Source organism: Salmo salar, chromosome 02, assembly GCF_965601325.2.
Source record: "Salmo salar chromosome 02, fSalSal1, whole genome shotgun sequence".
Lineage (NCBI taxonomy): Eukaryota > Metazoa > Chordata > Actinopteri > Salmoniformes > Salmonidae > Salmo > Salmo salar.
The window spans coordinates 19,982,989-20,005,000 of NC_138292.1; the positions used below are offsets into that span (position 1 = coordinate 19,982,989).

The 22,012-nt window shown below is 42.2% G+C and overlaps 2 protein-coding genes across 3 annotated transcripts in view; both read right to left on the reverse strand.

The window, feature by feature from the left end:
* The window catches only part of LOC106605813 (ceramide synthase 2), a 128,795-nt gene extending 121,839 nt beyond the window's left edge, over nt 1–6,956 (reverse strand). The window contains exon 1 of the mRNA XM_082960583.1: nt 6,386–6,956. The gene's annotated coding sequence lies outside the window, so the exon portion shown is untranslated. The remainder of the gene's footprint in view (nt 1–6,385) is intronic.
* Nucleotides 6,957–19,474: 12,518 nt separating this feature from the next.
* Nucleotides 19,475–22,012, reverse strand: part of LOC106573460 (CUGBP Elav-like family member 3) — an 83,795-nt gene continuing 81,257 nt past the window's right edge. For both annotated transcript variants that reach the window (XM_045699177.2, XM_045699163.2), the window contains exon 14: nt 19,475–20,539. The gene's annotated coding sequence lies outside the window, so the exon portion shown is untranslated. The remainder of the gene's footprint in view (nt 20,540–22,012) is intronic.

Genomic DNA, 22,012 nt, shown 5'->3' on the forward strand with positions numbered 1-22,012 from the left:
AAACCCCACCCACTCTCCAAACCACTACCCTAAATCCTCTCTGACGCCACCCCCCTACACCCTACCCTACTCACTCCCCCGATTCTCCTCAGCCCCCAAACCCCTCCCCTATCCACTCCCCCTCCCTGATCCCTCCAGGACTTGCCTCATTGCGTTGGTTCCCTCCCCAGCTGACGGAAGATCTGAGAGGCAGAGCGAGGCCTCCCTCCATGCCTATCTCGCTGCCTGCCTCCCTCCCTCCTTCCTTCCTTCCCTGCCTAACATCACTCCCAGACACAGAGCAGGCCTGGCTCTCTTTCAACTATGCAGCTGGATTTACACACACATTAAAGACTGATATACAGCCAGGGAAGGGAGTGCCGCTGACACCCAACGGTAGCATACACTGAGATGAACTGGGCTTTTCACATTGGTTAATATGAAATGGATAGGAGCTTCCGGCTAATACAGAACTGACCTTTTGAGCTTCAATAAAAATGTTAGCTAACGCTAGGCTAGCTTTGGATAGCATAGGTTAAGAAGGCGTGGATCCCCATAGACCAGTCACACTAACAAGACGGTAAATGAAGTTACAACACTAAGTTATGGCTACAGAAGCCTTCATTTCTCACACACACTCTCCCCTGAGACACTGTCGTTGTTCAGTTAATTCCACATCATAGCAGGTTACTCATCAACACCAGACACATTTCCTGTCACAACTCAGAGTGCATCTCAATCGTCTTCCCCTCCTCATCTCCTGTCCTTCATCAGGGGTGTACCTCAATACTCTAAAATGCCTTCCTCTCGTCATCTCATCTCCTCTGTCAGCACTGATCTGATAGAAGCGGACAGGACAGCTGGACCTCTGCTATAAAGCTTCCACCTATCCAGTCTATTGAGATCAGTGCAGATTATGTTAAAAACAAGAAGTGGTGAGATAGACACATGTTGATGTGTCAAAAGTAGTTTCTCAAACGTGGGCTATAGGATGCAGGTTTTTGCACAACCCTGCACCCTGTTGTAGAAACGCTGCAAGGTTGATGACACTGAGTCCTGGGGGGTTGCTGCTGCTATTGAGACAGCATTAGTGCTTTTGTTTCACCCGTCACTTCTCTGCAGCATAGCATCATGAGATTACTGATACAACATTATCCTGCTGAACTCAGAGGCAGGGAAGAAGGGAGGGAGGGTCCATGTATTCACTGGGAAACCGACACCTCCACAACAAAGACAGGAGGGGGGAGGAGGGGGGGGGTGGACAGGTGAATAACCCTGTTGACTTTCTGTGAGCACACTAGCAGAGATATTGAACTCTTGTACTTTCCATGCCTTTAGGGCACATCTCTCAGATTGCCTGCTCTTCCAGAAATGTAGAAAGGAACTCTGTAAAATGCTGTTGAAGATCACAACACGAACGAGCAGATGTACACAGAACAAAGAGGGTAGGGTACAGTACACTGCTTACAACTACCGCACACTCCTAAGAAGAATTACAAATGCCCTAGACATTTTCATTCTCACAGACAATTCTTAAAAGCAACATACATTGTAGATATAGAAATGCCTCTGTCCACTGTGTTTTAGGCAGTTGATTCTTGTATCGGTGAGTCTTCTAGGCAGAGTTAACCACAACAGCACAGATACAGGGATCTTCCCTGCTACAAAACAGAGCCACAGAGCAGTCCAAAGGTAATCATAACACATCACACACAGCAGAGAAGCAATAAAGGCCGGACTCACTTCCCTGTGTAATAACCACTGGTCCCAACTCACAATATTATGTGGACCTAAAGCAGCCGAGTAGAGTAGGCCTAACTGGGGGTTTCAGTATGGTCTAGAGATCTCTCCATGGGAGGAATCATAGATTTAATTTAGATAAACATTAGAAACATGGTGGTGACATTTCAGTCAATACCAGTGTTCTTGAGTCTAAGAGCGTCAGTGTGTGTGTGTGTGTGTGTGTGTGTGTGTGTGTGTGTGTGCGCATCGCAACAGATCAAAGAAAAATAATTTTTCAGGTCAGCCAGAGGATCCAGCCTGCTACAGCACTTTTCCTGACAGAAGCCCAACTCCCCTTCCGATTGGCTGACAGGATCATGTGACCGGACTCTGGCCATTTTTCTGAGCCAATCAGACGGAGGATGCCTCTCTGATTGGGTGGGAGTGTGGAAGTGCTATCTCTCTTCCTCCCTCTGTTTCTGTGGCACTGTCTGACAGGAGAATGTGAGAAGTCAAAGCAGACTAACACTAACAGAGTTTCTCAACCCCTGGGGGGCAGAGGGATAGGGGGGGATGAGAGAGAGAGAGAGAGAGAGAGAGAGAGAGAGAGAGAGAGAGAGAGAGTGCTTGTTGGTCTGTCAGAGGAAACCGTCAATTCATGGTGAGTCATAACGCATATCATACATCCTCTGGCACACAGAGACAACCAGGATAGAGTAGAGTAGAGAAGTGTTGAGCAATATACTTCTCTACTCTGCTCTACTCTATCCTGGTTGTCTCTGTGTGCCAGAGGATGTATGATATGCGTTATGACTCACCATGAATAGACGGTTTCCTCTGATAGACCAACAAGCACTCTATATATATATATATATATATATATGAGAGAGAGACCTGTCTAGTTTCAGTGACCTTAATTGTAATTTGAGATCAGTGTTCATAACTGAGACTTCCATGTTGTAAATCATGCTTCCAGTCAATGGGAGGTTTGTGTGACAGGCAGACCTCAAGTTAGGATTTGGCCTACTGAGATAAAATCTCTTGAAGATGATAGACTTTGTCCAACAGCGGGTCTAAATTATGTCAGGTTAAATGATTTAGAGTCAGTGTAATTTCAACATAAAGTAATACAATCCATAACCAGACTAAAGTCCACATTCTGGTTTAGTTAATCTCAAACTGAAAATGGGATTTCATGACCTCGGATTACAAGGTTTAGAGATCCAGAGCGTGACCCTCTGTATCCTCACCAGTCACAAACACACACTGATGTTATATTATTATGACTGCAAATTAACTTTAATGCAGGTCATGCCTGAGACATTTTTAAACGGCAATATTCTGTTCTGTCTGTCTCCCTCTCCTTCTCCTTGCTGTGACCCTGTAAAAGAGCACTTTACTGAAATTAGAGGGCCACACACAGACAGACATGCAATAAAATGTACACATAAAAAAATGATTGAAGGAGTAAAGCCTAATGGATAGATGGATTTGATGTGTTAACAGTCAGCTATTGATCCATCAGTGTGTTTAAGATCAGTGACGTCATGCTGTCTGTGTGACATCATGCTGTCTGTGTGACATCATGCTGTCTGTGTGACATCATGCTGTCTGTGTGACATCATGCTGTCTGTGTGACATCATGCTGTCTGTGTGACATCATGCTGTCTGTGTGAGCACCTCACTTTTTACCTGTTCTTTTTAATAAGGAAGCATTTCCGACAGTCAAAAGTTTAAGATATAGTATAAAATAAAAGTTATTAAGAGTAAATATGAGGTTTAAGCTAATTAATTTGATCTTATTCATTGCTACATGCCACTCCATATGCTTCCCATTCCTACGTTTCGTTTTTAACCCCTTTTAGCTTCGCCTTTGTACACCTGCTTCAAACAGCTGAAAATTCAATATTTTGGCTTATTGAAAATATATTTATTTCACAGTGGTTTGGATTGTGCAATGATTATCTACACTTGTTTTGTCACAAACTGAAATTAGGTGAAGTATTAGAATTTTAGCAACCAGGAAATGGCTGAGCGATTTCTGCATATTGTACCTTCTAAGCTTTTTTATTTTACAATTTGTCAGAAGGAGCAAAACACAATAGGCTATATACCGTGTTCAAAACATCTGATAACTCGAAAAAAAACAAGCGTTCAAAACAACTGATAACTCGGAGAAAGAAAACAAGCTCCCACTCTGAAAAATAACCCAACTCAGACCTCTTTCTAGAACTCAGACCTTTTGACCTGAAGATTACTGACGTCACGATTTGACTTCATATTTTTCCGAGTTCACAATTGTCTCATCATATATGGAACACCGTTTGGGTCTTTGCGTGTCAAAAAAAGATACACGTCAAATAACACTATTTGACACATTAAATAAGCTTTTAATTTGACACGTCAAATAACACAATTCTATTATAGAATGTTGTGTGCGCTGAATTTGCACGTGTAAACCAAGCGCCACCACTAGTATCAGTAGCACTGTCAGCTGTACATAAAAAGTCTGCAAACAAGCACACGCCGGCCACGAACGATATGTTTACAATACCGCTTTAATTATAAGGCAATATTTGTTCAACCACAACTTCTAGGGTACCTAGCTAGCTTTAGCTTGGTACCTAGCTAGCACCAATACAAGCAGCCTGAAAACAATGACCAGTCGAAACTGCAGTCATTTTCATTATTCTTAGCAATGATTTAGGAATCCTTGCGAATAAGTATTAGCTAGGTAGCCACTTATTGTTCGCCTATTGAAATTGAACTTCAGTTCATGGAAATAAATAGCTAGCCAGCTACTTAACTCTGTTGGCCAAAGCTAACGTTATAAGCAGCCAGCTAGCTTCATCAGAGGTCCAGCTGTCCTGTCCACTTCTATCAGATCAGTGCTAATCCCCCCCGCTGCTACTCTCTGTTATTATCTATGCATAGCCACTTTAATAACTCTCCCTACATGCACATAAATACCTCAATTACCTCGACTGCTCTTTGTTTACTGCTGCTCTTACTTTTTGGGGGATTTTCTTAAAACTGCACTGTTGGTTAAGGGCTTGAAAGTAAGCATTTCACTGTAAGGTCTACACCTGTTGTATTCAGCGCATGTGACAAATAACATTTGATTTGCTGACAGAGGAGTGAGGCTTGACTGGAACGATGTGTTGTGAAGCTAGCCATAATAAGGATTAGGCACACTAGTGGAATTTGCGGTTTGCCTTCAAAATAAAAGTACCTATTTGAAAGTGATGCAGACGGTTACTGGTGGAATCATGCCATATTTAGACTAGATCATGTTAAACAAAGTTGGAATGTGAAGCAATGAAATGGGGTATCAGTCTACTCGGTGACACCCACAGAGCACAACTGTGAAGACGCAAATATTAGCATTGCAGCTCTGTGAAAATTTTATTTTTGTACCTTTATTTAACCAGGTAGACCAGTTGAGAACAAGTTCTCATTTACAACTGCTACCTGGCCAAGATAAAGCAAAGCAGTGCGACAAATACAACAACACAGAGTTACACATAAACACATAGTAGGTTGACTATAAATGTGGTTCAATTCACAGATGTTTCAGAGTCCCACAATAAGAGCTATGACACTAATGTTCTCTGGGTGTCACTGAGTAGACTGATACCCCATGTCATTGATCCACAATCCATAGATATGGCTGTACAGTGAAATAAGTATGCCCCCAATGCAATGCTAAAGTCTAATATATCCAGTGTAATTTCAACATCTTTTTTTCAAATGAACAAATTTGGGGGGGGGGGGGGATTTTATATAACAACATCCCAAACTCGTTTAGCATGATCTATTTAATTATGGCATAATTGACAGCGATTTGCGTCACTTTTATTTTGAAGGCCAACCGCAAAGTCCACTATTGTGGCTAATCCTTATTGTGGCTAGCTTCACATAGATGGGTCCGACCACCATTAATCAAATAACAACCATTATAAATTAGGTTTCTTTTAAATTATGACACCTAGCTATATAGTTAATTGTCTAACTACAGCTACTGAAACAGATGATGTCGTTTTGCTATGTTTTTGGGGAAGAACATTTTTTGCATCCAGCTTTTTTTATGACCAGCGTTGTAGGTGCGCGAGACAACTTTACCAGCATCATAGCATACGTATCGATGAATCGTTGTGACATATGACATACGAGTGATAGTGTAATCAATGTAATACCTACGTAAAAGATGTATGAACGCGTTAAATTAGTATGTGACGTGCTGTCATATTCAAGTCCAACAAGCTTATTTGACACATCAAATAGTGTATCTTTTTTGACACGCAAAGACCCAAACGGCGTTCCTTAATCATAGGATAAACGTACGTGGCTTGCGTAATGACGCGAGTCCAAGTGATCGCGCTTCATTGGGGGCTGCATGCCTAGATAACCGAAAGGTTAGCGCAGCCACAAAGTCAAAATTGGCTATTGTAAAAATTAATGAAAAAATGAAGCCCTTGTTTGTAATTTCATGTTAGGCACAAGGTTAGCCGTGTGGTTAAAGTTAGAGTTACGGGTAGGATTAGGTTGAAAACCTTCAACACTTGAACAGACAACAGAGGAGAGTGCTGGCTATTGTAGAAACACTGCATATTCAGACGAAACCGTTATTCAGTTTATATCACAATAACAGTCCTATTGATGTGATTGAGATAACGGTACTTACTTTGGTCCCAATCCCCTCTCACTGAGGTCCAAGGCGATGTATTAGACTTTGGGTTAGAGCACACAGAACAGACAGCGGTAGCCTATATGCAATTTTCAGAAAGTTCGACGGGTGAGCAGAAAATCAGTCCAACCGGAGAAAGTATAGCTCCGTCCTGTTGAGTATAATCTGCCTGCTGCGCTCGTGACGGCCCGGGTGTGTCGTTGTTTTAGATTAGGGTCCGACCTGACCACTTCCGCCGTTTATCCACATCTTTCCATCCAGTCAAAAACTATTTTAATAGAAAGAAGGATTGAGATAAAAAGAAAGAGTAGGTGGGAGAAGTTGAGAGACCGCGAGACGAGTAAAGGCTGGGTTTCTTTCTGTGTCGATTGATATCCGCTCTGATTGTCCTGGATAAATCTAAACTACAAGCTAGGATACTTTATCTTTCGTTGTGTCCCACGTATTCTTTCTCTTCTCTCTGGGGGATAGGGTGGTTGGCCGGGAATAGGCGTAGACCAGCCGAGCTGCTGCGTCTGGAGAACGGGCCGCGAGAGGGGTGAGACTAGGAGTGAAATAGAAAATAACTGGGAGGAAGAGTCACAGATGACGTTTAGGCACACGAGAGCACTTGGCTGACACACACACATCCGCATTTTGTTTCCGGCCCCCAATAAACACTTTTACTCTTCTCTCTATAATAATGGTGTGATTAAGGCTATTTACATTACCAACTATCAGTGCGTAAACGACTAAAAAACAATATAGGCTAACCTAGAAAAACAATAGGGCCCAGGGTTCCCCAACTGGCAGCACACGGGGGGATTTTATTTAGCTGAGTTTTCATTGTTGGACATTAAAGACTGTAAAAACACCAGGAAATCAGCTCCAAGTGATTTTCAAGTATTCCCACGTGTAATAGAGAGACACATTAGATCGTATTCCAATGTAATCAAGGTTTGTTTTGGTCAAATATTATATATGTTTGGACTTGTGGTCAATTACAGTGTACAATATTATTTGTAATTATGTTCCGGCCCCCCAACCATCCGCTCAAGAAAAAAATCGTCCGGCAGCTGAATGTAGTTTGGGACCCCTGCAAGAGGCCATCTAAATACATACAATTATAAACAAATAGTAGTCTAAAAGTAACTTATTTTAAGGGTTTGGACTTTAGACATTATTTGGTGACTTGAATGTAGGCCTATCAGTAGCTGTGTGTGGATAAAATCAGTGAGGCAGCCAAGCCAGTAAAAAAGCCATATTACAACCTATGTTGTGATAATTGCGTTGTTTGCTCTATAACCCATTCGTTCATACCCCACGGCGATATTCAGTAAGGCTGTGACAGCAAAAAGACGTCACACATTGGCGGAATAAATTCACCAACACATACGTTTGTTTCATCATAAAATAGGATCGCAACAGCTGTCTAGTGAAGTCCACAAAGCAAATATTGCATACAATCAGTTTTATCACCTGCAGCAGGTTCAAGCAAGTTCGTGCTTTCGACAGTTTACTAAGTAACTACTGATGTAGAACCACTGAGTTACCAAGTCAGCACAAAGACAACAGGAACACTGCCTTCACTATTCCAGCACCATTTAGACTTTAACATTTAAACATCAAATCAACAAGGCTATATATGCTTAGTTTAATACACTAAAAACAAATTTAAAGATACCTAAATAAATGTAGTCCAATCAATAATGCTAAATATCCTGTGGCTGTCCATGGTACTGATTTCTGTGTGTATGTAAAACAATAAATGTTGACTCACCCTACTTGAAGACTAGTTGAACGCCAATGCCATCCTCCTCTCTTTCATGTTGGCAAAACGGTCTATTTAGTTTAGTTTATTAATTCGACCATTTTAAAAACAAGCAGACATAAAACTTGAAAAAGACATACGTGCGCATGAATAAAATCATTGAGAATAACACACAATAAAGTCTGGGACTTATTTCCATTGTGGTCCTCTTGAGACAAGATGGCTGGACAAGATCCAACACAGTTAAACACAGTACGGCAGTGAAATAATAAAACAAAAACAGAAGAAGAACATCTATCTCATCATTCCAGTTACATCATAGGGGTTATTCATATGGGCACAGAAGACATCAAACATATTTTTACTTTATTTTTACAGCTGCCCAGAGAGGATGTTGTTTTTTTAGTTTTTTTTAAGGTAGTCTATGGCTCTGTCACACAGTACAGTTTTTGTTTTGGTTGTCATAGGCTACATAGCTAAAATGCTTGCTAGCCTGACTTCCTTGCATGGACAATGAACCAGCTAAGTTCAATCAATCAATCAATCAATCAATCAATCAATCAATCAATCAATCAATTAAATGTATTTATAAAGCCCTTCTTACATCAGCTGATGTCACAAAGTGTTGTACAGAAAACCCAGCCTAAAACCCCAAACAGCAAGCAATGCAGGTGTAGAAGCACGGTGGCTAGGAAAAACTCCCTAGAAAGGTCGGAACTTAGGAAAAAACCTAGAGAGGAACCAGGCTATGAGGGGTGGCCAGACCTCTTCTGGCTGTGCCGGGTAGAGATTATAACAGAACATGGTCAAGATGTTCAAATGTTCATAGATGACCAGCAGGGTCAAAATAATAATAATCACAGTGGTTGTAGAGGGTGCAACAGGTCAGCACCTCAGGAGTAAATGTCAGTTGGCTTTTCATAGCCGATCATTCAGAGTATCTCTACAACACCTGCTGTCTCTAGAGAGTTGAAAACAGCAGGTCTGGGACAAGGTAGCACGTCCGGTGAACAGGTCAGGGTTCCATAGCCGCAGGCAGAACAGTTGAAACTGGAGCAGCAGCACGACCAGGTGGACTGGGGACAGCAAGGAGTCATCAGGCCAGGAAGTCCTGAGGCATAATCCTAGGGCTCAGGTCCTCAGAGAGAGAGAGAGAGAGAGAGAAAGAAAGAGAGAGAGAGAGAGAATATTTAATTTCACACAGGACACCGGATACGACAGGAGAAATACTCCAGATATAACAGACTGACCTTAGCCCCCGACACATAAACTATTGCAGCATAAATACTGGAGATTGAGACAGGAGGGGTCAGGAGACACTGTGGCCCCGTCCGACGATACGCCCGGACAGGGCCAAACAGGTAGGATATAACCCCACCCACTTTGCCAAAGCACAGCCCCCACACCACTAGAGGGATAACTTCAACCACCAACTTACTATCCTGAGACAAGGCCGAGTATAGCCCACAAAGATCTCCCCCACGGCACAAACCCGAGGGGGGCGCCAACCCAGACAGGAAGATCACGTCAGTGACTCAACCCACTCAAGTGACGCAACCCTCCTAGGGACGACATTGAAGAGCACCAGTAAGCCAGTGACTCAGCCCCTGTAATAGGGTTTGAGGCAGAGAATCCCAGTGGAGGGAGGGGAACCGCCCAGGCAGAGACAGCAAGGGCGGTTCGTTGCTCCAGTGCCTTTCAGTTCACCTTCACACTCCTGGGCCAGACTACACTCAATCATAGGACCTACTGAAGAGATGAGTCTTCAATAAAGACTTAAAGTTCGAGACCGAGTCTGCTTCTCTCATATTGATAGGCAGACAATTCCATAAAAATTGAGCTCTATAGGAGAAAATCCTGCCTCCAGCTGTTTGCTTAGAAATTCTAGGGACAGTAAGGAAGCCTGCGTCTTGTGACCGTAGCGTATGTGTAGGTATGTACGGCAGGACCAAATTGGAAAGATATGTTATACTATTTTGATACAGATAGGATCAGATACATGGGCTACACATACTGAGACAGAGGGACGATGTTTCCCTTTCTTGGATGATTTCGCCGGTGAGATTCAGCCACTTGCGAAATGACGGAAAATGATGAATACACAGAGAGCGTGGTCAAATATGTGGGGAAGGCTGGTTTCCCTTGGCATCCATGAATACATGCCACTGAGCAGTGGTGGAAAAATTACCACCAGTAAAAATCTTATTGAGTAAAAGTCTAAAAGTATTTGGTTTTAAATATACTTAAGTATCAAAAGTAAATGTAATTGCTAAAATATACTTAAGTATCAAAAGTAGAAGTAAAAGTATAAATAATTTGGCGCACATGTAGGCTATACCAAAAGTCGCGCGTAATTGGAATAGCATTCTGAATTAAGTCACCACTGGTCTCCCATAGCCGAGGGGGGAGGGGCAGATGGGGACAAGAGTTAAAACGTCACTGACTTCTATGCAACCAGATAGTAAGTGGCTGATCCGGCAATTGGCACGTGAAGCCGAACGTCGGGTTCAAAGGGCGAGGTCAGTGGAGTTCTGGCTCTCGGGGAGGATGAGATGAGACCAGACAAGCAGTGCTGAACATCACTAGCGGTTCTGGGGGGGGGCAGTGCCCCCGTTACAACAATTTTGGACCCCCTTGTGGCCCCCCTAAATGTGGAGTATGACAACAAAAAAATTGTTGCTATCGTTCTTTTTTTACATCCGTTATTAGATAGTGGCAACGCGGAACACTAATTTAACCCACACAATTTCTAGAGGGACGGCTTTAGGCGGAACACAACAGTATCGTACCACATGCAAAACGATATGACAACAATAACGTCTAATGTAACTGGTCCCTCTAACATTACAACTGCCCAGCTTGGCCCCCCAGTTGAAATGGTCTAGAACCGCCACTGCTGAACATCGCGGTAATTAATGTAAAGTCATCTAAACGCTCAAAGCACTGTTTATTGGTCGCATACACAGTTTAGCAGATGTTATAGTGGGTGCAGTGAAATGCTTATGTTACTAGCTCTTAACAATGCAGTAAAATGTCAAACAAGTAGGCTCCACAAATAATAAAACATTACAAATAAATCTTGAAATGTCGGAATGAATCCAGTTAACCCAAATGGCTCTGTAACAGTTATGCAAATGCAATCTATAAGGATATACACCTGATGAATTTACACAAGATATACTAAGAATGCCATGTACAGCCAACACAACAATGTACATCAGTAGATATATTACAGTGAGCTACTCTATGTCAAAGATCTAGTATATTAGTAAATATGTGGTGTGCATAAACGATGTAACCAAAATGCTACAGTAGTAGAAATAATAGAAGGAGCTATGTGGAGAATACAGAATTTAAATACACAATACATAATCCCATGGCAAAATGGATAGAATTGCAGGAATTTAGCTTCCGGATCAGAGTCTGGAATATAAAAATACAGTAGGCCTATATGCAGGGGGAATTTGGAATAGGTGGGAGGACACTTTTTGCATTTCTGTCTCCAGTAACCGTTTTCGACATATATCCAACATATTATCCCAACGCCACATAATACATTTCTGAAATCCTCAAGACGTTTCCTTATCACACACACACACAAAAAAAATATCATATTCACCGGAGATATAACACACACATTTGTGTATGCTGAGTCAAAACCATATTTTCAGTTTTTATTGGTAGACTGGGACAGCAGGTCAGGTAAACTAGAACCCATTATTATAGTGTTAATTGTAACCCAATGACAATTACATTTTGTGTGATTAGGAGACATCTGAGGATTTCAGAAATGTATCATGTTTTGGGCTAATTTGTTGGCTAGAGGTCTGAAGAGGTTACAGAAGAGGGAAATGCAAAAAGGGTCACACTTTTTCTGAATTCACTCAAATAGCAGAACTAATAACAGTACTACAAGAAAACATGAACAGGATATAGTTATACAACACCAGAGCCCTGTCTAGCATAAGTACAGGAGGTCCCTAATGTAAACTGGATCTCTTTCCTCCATTGGAAAAGCCTATAAGACTGTCCCACTTCAGCTACTCCATGCTGTCCCACTTCAGCTACTCCATGCTGTCCCACTTCAGCTACTCCATGCCGTCCCACTTCAGCTACTCCATGCCGTCCCACTTTAGTTACTCCATGCCGTCCCACTTTAGTTACTCCATGCCGTCCCACTTTAGCTACTCCATGCCGTCCCACTTTAGTTACTCCATGCCGTCCCACTTTAGCTACTCCATGCTGTCCCACTTTAGCTACTCCATGCTGTCCTACTTCCGCTACTCCATGCTGTCCTATTTCAGCTACTCCATGCTGTCCCACTTTAGCTACTCCATGCTGTCCCACTTCAGCTACTACATGCTGTCCCACTTTAGCTACTCCATGCTGTCCCACTTTAGCTACTCCATGCTGTCCCACTTTAGCTACTCCATGCCGTCCCACTTTAGCTACTCCATGCCGTCCTACTTCAGCTACTCCATGCCGTCCTACTTCAGCTACTCCATGCCGTCCTACTTTAGCTACTCCATGCCGTCCTACTTCAGCTACTCCATGCCGTCCTACTTTAGCTACTCCATGCTGTCCTACTTCAGCTACTCCATGCCGTCCTACTTTAGCTACTCCATGCTGTCCTACTTCAGCTACTCCATGCCGTCCTACTTTAGCTACTCCATGCTTCCTACTTTAGTTACTCCATGCCGTCCTACTTTAGCTACTCCATGCTGTCCTACTTTAGCTACTCCATGCCGTCTTACTTTAGCTACTCCATGCCGTCTTACTTTAGCTAGCTATGGTTGAAAAACAATGACTGAATTAAAAAATGGAAACATAATATTAGCAACATTTTAATGTATTTTGATGCACCAGTACATAGTATGAACATTTACATCACCATTTGGCACAGTGCATTATTTATGACAGTTTTATACCTTAACATCAAAACAGAAAAAAAAACGTTTCAAGTTTGCTCTGACCCCCTCGATGAGGTCACACCAATGAATTGATGTGATTTCGATCATGTGGTTTCTCAGCAAGGATTTAGTAACCAAGACCAAGAAATAAACCCTTAGGATTAAGCTGTGCCAGTTTATATGATGTCCCACTCTTTCTGAACTCACCCTAAGTGAAGGGTGTGTGTAAAGACAGTATGGACAGTATTTGAATAGAAAAGGTGTGTACAGCAGTAGTTATATAAGATAAGCCATCACTAGAATACAGTATATGCAATGCATTCGGAAAGTATTCAGACCCCTTGACTTTTTCCACATTTTGTTACATTAGTCTAATTCTACTTTTTTTTTTTAATTCTCAGCAATCAACACACAATACCCCATAATGACAAAGCGAAAACAGGTTTTTAGAAATGACTTATGTAAATATCTTATTTACATAAGCATTCAGACCCATTGCTATGAGTCTCTAAACTGAGTTCAGGTGCATCCTGTTTCCATTGATCATCCTTGAGATGTTTCTACAACTTGATTGGAGTCCACATGTGGTAAATTCAATTGATTGGACATGATTTGAAAAGGCACACACCTGTCACAGATGACAATGCATGTCAGAGCAAAAACCAATCCATGAGGTTGAAGGAATTGTCCGTAGAGCTCCGAGACAGGATTATGTCGAGGAACAGATCTGGGGAAGGGTACCAAAAAATACACTGCTCAAAAAAATAAAGGGAACACTAAAATAACACATCCTAGATCTGAATGAATCAAATAATCTTATTAAATACTTTTTTCTTTACATAGTTGAATGTGCTGACAACAAAATCACACAAAAATAATCAATGGAAATCCAATTTATCAACCCATGGAGGTCTGGATTTGGAGTCACACTCAAAATTAAAGTGGAAAACCACACTACAGGCTGATCCAACTTTGATGTAATGTCCTTAAAACAAGTCAAAATGAGGCTCAGTAGTGTGTGTGGCCTCCACGTGCCTGTATGACCTCTCTACATCGCCTGGGCATGCGTCTGATGAGGTGGCGGATGGTCTCCTGAGGGATCTCCTCCCAGACCTGGACTAAAGTATCCGCCAACTCCTGGACAGTCTGTGGTGCAACGTGGCGTTGGTGGATGGAGCGAGACATGATGACCCAGATGTGCTCAATTGGATTCAGGTCTGGGGAACGGGCGGGCCAGTCCATAGCATCAATGCCTTCCTCTCGCAGGAACTGCTGACACACTCCAGCCACATGAGGTCTAGCATTGTCTTGCATTAGGAGGAACCCAGGGCCAACCGCACCAGCATATGGTCTCACAAGGGGTCTGAGGATCTCATCTCGGTACCTAATGGCAGTCAGGCTACCTCTGGCGAGCACATGGAGGGCTGTGCGGCCCCCCAAAGAAATGCCACCCCACACCATGACTGACCCACCGCCAAACCGGTCATGATGGAGGATGTTGCAGGCAGCAGAACGTTCTCCACGGCGTCTCCAGACTGTCACGTCTGTCACATGTGCTCAGTGTGAACCTGCTTTCATCTGTGAAGAGCACAGGGCGCCAGTGGCGAATTTGCCAATCTTAGTGTTCTCTGGCAAATGCCAAACGTCCTGCACGGTGTTGGGCTGTAAGCACAACCCCCACCTGTGGACGTCGGGCCCTCATACCACCCTCATGGAGTCTGTTTCTGACCGTTTGAGCAGACACATGCACATTTGTGGCCTGCTGGAGGTCATTTTGCAGGGCTCTGGCAGTGCTCCTCCTGGTCCTCCTTGCACAAAGGCGGAGGTAGGTGTCCTGCTACTGGGTTGTTGCCCTCCTACAGCCTCCTCCACGTCTTCTGGTGTACTGGCCTGTCTCCTGGTAGCGCCTCCATGCTCTGGACACTACGCTGACAGACACTGCAAACCTTCTTGCCACAGCTCGCATTGATGTGCCATCCTGGATGAGCTGCACTACCTGAGCCACTTGTGTGGGTTGTAGACTCCGTCTCATGCTACCACTAGAGTGAAAGCACCGCCAGCATTCAAAAGTGACCAAAACATCAGCCAGGAAGCATAGGAACTGAGAAGTGGTCTGTGGTTACCACCTGCAGAACCACTCCTTTATTGGGGGTGTCTTGTTAATTGCCTATAATTTCCACCTGTTGTCTATTCCATTTGCACAACAGCATGTGAATATTTATTGTCAATCAGTGTTGCTTCCTAAGTGGACAGTTTGATTTCACAGAAGTGTGATTGAGTTGGAGTTACATTGTGTTGTTTAAGTGTTCCCTTTATTTTTTTGAGCAGTATATATGCAGCATTGAAGGTCCCCAAGAACATTGTGGCCTCCATGAATCTTAAATGGAAGAAGTTTGGAACCACCATGACTTCCTAGAGCTGGCCGCCCGGCCAAACTGACCAATCAGGGCAGAAGGGCCTTGGTCAGGGAGGTGACCAAGAACCCGATGGTGACTCTGACAGAGCTCCAGATTTCCTCTGTGGAGATGGGAGAACCTTCCAGAAGGACAACCATCTCTGCAGCACTCCAACAATCAGGCTTTTATAGTAACAGATGGAAGCCACTCCTCAGTAGAAGGCACATGACAGCCCACTTGGAGTTTGCCAAAAGGCACCTAAAGATTCTCAGACCATGAGAAACAAGATTATCTGGTCTGATGAAACCAAGATTGAACTCTTTGGCCTGAATGCCAAGCATCACATCTGGAGGAAACCTGGCACCATCCCTACGGTGAAGCATGATGGTGGTAGCATCATGTTTTGGGGATGTTTTTCAGCGGCAGGGACTGGGAGACTAGTCAGGATCGAGAGAAAGATGAATGGAGCAAAGTACAGAGAGATCCTTGATAAAAACCTGCTCCAGAGCGCTCAGGACCTCAGACTGGGGCGAAGGTTCACCTACCAACAGGGCAACAACCATAAGCACACAGCCAAGACAACGCAGGAGTGGCTTCGGGAGAAGTTTCTGAATGTCCTTGAGTGGCCCAGCCAAAGCCCGGACTTGAACCCGATCGAACATCTCTGGAGAGACCTGAAAATAGCTTTGCATCAATGCTCCCCATCCAACCTGACAGAGCTTGAGAAGATCTGCAGAGAAAAATGGGAGAAACTCCCCAAATACAGCTGTGCCAAGCTTATAGCGTCATACATACCCAAGAATACTCAAGGCTGTAATCGCTGCTAAAGGTGCTTCAACAAAATACTGAGTAAAGGGTATGAATACTTATGTAAATGTAATATTCCCGTTTTATATTTTTAATACATTTGCAAAAATGTCTAAAAACCTGTTTTTGCGTTGTCATTATGGGGTATTATGTGTAGATTGGTGAGGGAAAAAACCAATTTAATACGTGTTTGAATAAGGCTGGAATGTAACAAAATGTGGAAAAAGTCAAGGGGTCTGAATACTTTCCGAATGCATTGTACATATAAAGTGGGTAAAACAGTATGTAAACATTATTATTAAAGTGGCCAGTGTTCAATGACTCTATGTACAGAAGATAGTGCATCAGTCTCTAAGGTGCAGGGTAGAGTACCGGATGGTAGCCAACTAGTGACATCGTGTAAGGTTCAGGGCAGGGCACTGCTAATTTTTCAGTATAACATTTATAATGTTGATTCAGGTGTTAACTCTCTAAGAGTGCAATTAACACTCATTGGTGTAAAAGAACCCCAGTGTTGGTGTTAATTACTAGTGTTGAGTGTGACAGTTTGATTGTGTCAGTTTTACTCAGTGGAGAATAAAACACTCCCATCAAAACCACGCCCATCATTATCATATTTCCCAGCATGCCTACTGCAACTATATTTTTTTAGGATTGTTTTTAATAACTGTGTTTTTGCATTACACTAATTGATTGATTAATCTTATGCTACACAAAGATAAATACATTTTTTAAACTAATCCAATCAGTTTGTTAGATTTATTATGTTACACCAATGAGTGTTAATTGCACTCTTAGAGAGTTAACGCCCGAATCAACATTATAAATGTTATACTGAAAAATGAGCAGTGCCCTGCCCTGAACCTTAGACAATGTCACTTGCTTACATTGGTCACTTTAATAATAATGTTTACAAACTGTTTTACCCACTTTATATGTACAGTGCATTCGGAAAGTATTCAGACCCCTTGACTTTGTCCACATTTTGTTACATTCCAGCCTTATTCAAAAATGTATTCAATAGTTTTCTTCCCTCACCAATCTACACACAATAACCCATAATTACAACGCAATTCCCCAGAGTTACTGAAATGGTTGTTCCAGTTTAAATAGTTTAGGTAGTCTCCTTTATCAATGTTCCTAACCCTGAAAGTTATTCTGAATGCAGGTTGCGTGTGAATAAAAATGTAAACTGTTGGATGTCATAACTCTGGCTGGATTCCAATAGGAGTTACATGTCACTTTGCAAGCCAGAATAATTGTGATATATTGTCATAAACAGTTTAGTTTTAATGATAACATTCACATACAGTAGAAACTCACTTGGTCAAGTCCACGGAACTGAAAATGAACGAATTCAACAACCATGTCTCTCTCACTAACAAATACAGTCATGGGCGGTAACTCTACAATTCACTCGAAAAGGCAAGGCACACTGGGGAATTATATTGGATTCGTGGGGGCTTGGCTTTCAAATCATTATTTTTGGCCACCCGTAAATGGAAGTGATGTACCAGTTTTATGGATCTATGGTTATGTTAATTAACATTTGAGCATGTCTGCTGCCATTTCTGAAGTCTTTATAAACATAAGAGCATGTGGCAATAAAGACTTAAAATACTATATAAGGTGCTATTGCATAACACCATTGTTGTAAACTATATACACTTCATAGTGATCAAAATACTATATGAGTTGTTATTGCATTTGATTTATTAGGATCCCCATTAGCCGATGCCAAAGGTGACAGCTAGTCTTACTGGGGCCCGACATATAACGAGAAAGACATTACAGACAAAATACTTTACAATTTACATACATTTAAAGACATTAACATGTAGTATGTATGTGCATAACACTGAAAGTGTTCATTCCCAAACACTGACTCTTGCTCTTTTAACACATGGTTCTAACTGGTGTCCTTTGTCCTGATCTTGTCCACATTCTCATAGTGCCCACATTTGTAGACAGGTGTAGACAATCAAAAGACCCCATACGCCTCCAAAGGTAGTCAGACACATATTTTGTCTGTATATCGTACAAGTGTAGACAGATCTGGACAGAAAACCATTTAAATCCTAATTATCCTGCCCTATAAAAGCATTGACAGGTGGCACCATTAACTGATTACATCAATGTGTCTTACAATAAATAAATACATATTATTTTGAAAGAAGAGCTGTGAAATAATTTGCATAAAGGAAGGGACCAGGAAGTGTAACAGCGTCAACACTAGCACAGTAATAATTTAACACTGAAAAGTGTGGACCCGTATAGACACTGGCCAGTGTTGATTTAACACTGGAGAATTTGCTGTTTAGCCCTAAGCTACTCATGGCGTACCTTATGTTATTATATTTATATATTGAAGTTGAGATATGTATTGCAGACAAGTTTAACTACATTATTTAATGCACATTTAGGCTACATATTATTAAGTGAACACACCACCTCAGACTTCACTGCAGAGCTAACCTTTGACTGCGATCTGATTACAATCACATAGCCATCATGCAGTAACTTTCCCAACTATTTATAAACACCATGCACACTCAGGCTCTCATAAAGAATGACTGATAAACTCTCTCACCCTTAAACACATCAACCTAGACAACTACTGGTGGTTTGGGGCAGGGCTATAGCCTACCTACCATATCTACCAGACCCTCTCTTGAGAGAGAACTGCCTACTGAGGTGGAGACTGGAATCTGTGCCTGTCTCGCCCTCTACTGGTCAATTACAATCTGTACTGTTCCTTCTCTCTCTTTTACATATTTTAACTGTTCCTTCTCCCCTCTACCTCTCTCTCACACGCTTCTCTCTCTTGCACTCTCCTCTGTCCCGCACTCTCGCACTTTCCTTTCTCCCTCCCCTCTCTCTCTCTCTCCCCCCCTCTCCCTCCCCCTCTCTCTCTCTCTCTCTCTCTCTCTCCCCCTCTATCTCTATCTCTCCCTCTCTCTCTCTCCCCCTCTCCCTCCCCCTCTCTCTCCCTCTCTCTCTCTCTCTCCCCCTCTATCTCTCCCTCTCTCTCCCCCTCTCCCTCCCCCTCTATCTCTCCCTCTCTCTCTCTATCTCTCTCTCTCTCTCCCTCTCTCTCTCCCCCTCTCTCTCCCCCTCTATCTCTCCCTCTCTCTCTCTTACACACACACACACACACACACACACACACACACACACACACACACACACACACACACACACACAATAAATCACGAAAAACGTATTTGATGTATTATACTTTTTATTTTAACTTAAAAAGAGATTGGATCAAAAACAGACTCAATAAATAAGAAATAAATATCATTGTTGTAATAATTCATTCATAATTATAATTACTCTGACCGAGTCTGACAGAAACAGACCCTTTTTTGCTCTAAAAAAATTCTAAAATCAGAAACTCGTAACCCCTTTAAACCCTTCATCATTTCTCCCTATTAACAAAAATAATTGATAAATTAGTCAATAAATAAAAAATTGTTAAAATATTAAAACCTCTCAGAAAAGGTGCAGTCCCTCCCACCCACATTTATCCTAAAATCTAAGTAGAAATTGAAAATATGTTTGTGATTCTCCCCTTTCTTTATTTCTAATACAATATCCCCTAACGAAGATAATAATAATAATAACAATAATAATAATATTGTGTCATTTTTCAGTGATTTATCTAAAGTACTCTTCTTTTTGCATTTTTTTGTAATTGTCTAAATGTTACTCTTCTTAAACTAAATTATTTACAGGCCATAAGGATCTCTCTCCAAAGTTTCTCTAAACTACTCATTTTGTCTCAATATTTTTTCCTGTTTTCCTTTTTTTATTACGAAATGGAGGCCTTCCTATTTGTATCATGTTATACACATGTAATAGCCATGTAATATGACATGTTATGGTCCAAAGAAGTGATATATCACCATTATTCATCATCTCATCAATGACTTTAGTAAGTACTTCCTGGGTCGTGTATGTGTGTGATCTTCACAGCCCTACACACTCCAGACAAACTCCTCACAAACCATTTTCAAACTGAGTCCAGTTCAATGGGTACGATTACGGACATATATGTATTTGAAAGTATGTGTGTGTTTGTGTGTGTGAGGACTATAATATGTACATTGGTCAATATCTGTGCCTTGGTCCTTTTAGAGTGCAATGTGTGTGTGTGTGTGTGTGTGTGTGGTGTTTGTGTGTGTCGTGTGTGTGTGCTGTTCCCCGTCGCTCAAAAGAAAGGTAGTAGGTCTGAGGGCGCAATGCACGCTGGGATTCCACCACAGCCGGAGTCTGAAAACTTCACCTGCAAGAGCGAAGGAATGAAGAGTGAGAGGGAGGGGTTGGGGGACAGATGTAGAGAGAGAGAGAGAGAGAGAGAGAGAGAGCGAGAAGAGAGAGAGAGAGTGAGAGAGAGAGGGAGGGGGATAGAGAGAGAGAGAGTAAGAGAGAGAGAGAGTGAGAAAGAGAGAGAGAGTGAGAGAAAAAGAGAGAGGGAGAGAGAGAGTGAGAGAAAGAGAGTGTGAGAGAGAGAGAGAGTGTGAGAGAGAGTGAGAGAGAGGGAGAGAGAGAGAGAGAGAGAGAGAGAGAGAGAGAGAGAGAGAGAGAGAGCTTGTTAGGACATGGATATAGTTTTCTGGTTTCCCTCTACTGTAATCCTCTATATATCAGAGAACAAAGAAATAACAGTATGGAAACAATTCATCCCTCATGTGGATGACATTTCCAACAAAAAAATCTATTACCAGAAACCATTTGCACAAAACAGTTTACCTCTACTAAGTCTGCATCATTGGTTACTATAGTAAACCTCTGTGTTTTTCAACAGGGATAACGTCATGGTGCTTTTACACATAGACATACAGAGTGTCCAGGGCATGCAACTCAACACAGTGAAATATCCATGAAAGTTGTTGTTGTCATTTGAGAGGCCTTTTGCCTTTTCTGTAATTGTATGTATGTCTGTGTGTTCGTGTGTGTGTGTGTGTGTGTGTGTGTCCGTGCACGCACACGTTGTACTTGTGTCTTAGATCACGGCAAGCAAAGGTTCCCAACATGCATCACTCTCTGGCAGTTGCAGTATAGAAATTCTGGGTAACAGTCTCCCTGAGTCCACAAGTAGCCTAGAATTCTGTGTGGTAGCTTCTCAAGTAAATTAAAGCCATTACAATACATTTTTCTAATTTGTAGTCTTTTAATGTTATTATTAGATTATTCAGATAAACTGATCAAAGGTCAGTTTTGTGTTTTCTCCCATATGGTTAACGTTTTGATTTGGGGCAGGTTAGCTGATCCTAGATCTGGCTCTTTGGGTAACCTCTACCCATACCAAGAGACAATTTTTTCCCCATGTATATTAATTCTCCCAGAATTCCTATAGTTTATGTCTGTTCTCCAAGAGGCAATGTTTAGCACCATCACAACCACAAACCATTACCTCAAAACACCGGCCAGGGGGGTGAGAAAAGGGGAGAGAGAAAGGGAGCAAGAGAGAGAAAGAAGGAGAAAGAAAGATGGGAGGGGAGAAAAGGAGAGATGGAGTGATAGAGAGATATAAAACAGAAGGGGGAAATAGACTGGTAGAAAAGAAGTGGAAATAGACACCAATCAGAAAGTCAGGCCAGTCCACAGTCTTACCAATCAGAAGCCAAGGACACACAGCCTACCAATCAGAATCCAGCTCAGCAGAGTTTAGTGTCATCAGAGGTCCACAGTCCAGTGCTGCATCTGAATAGTCTGAAGTAACTTCCTCTCCCTGTCTCTTTCCTCTCTATGCTCA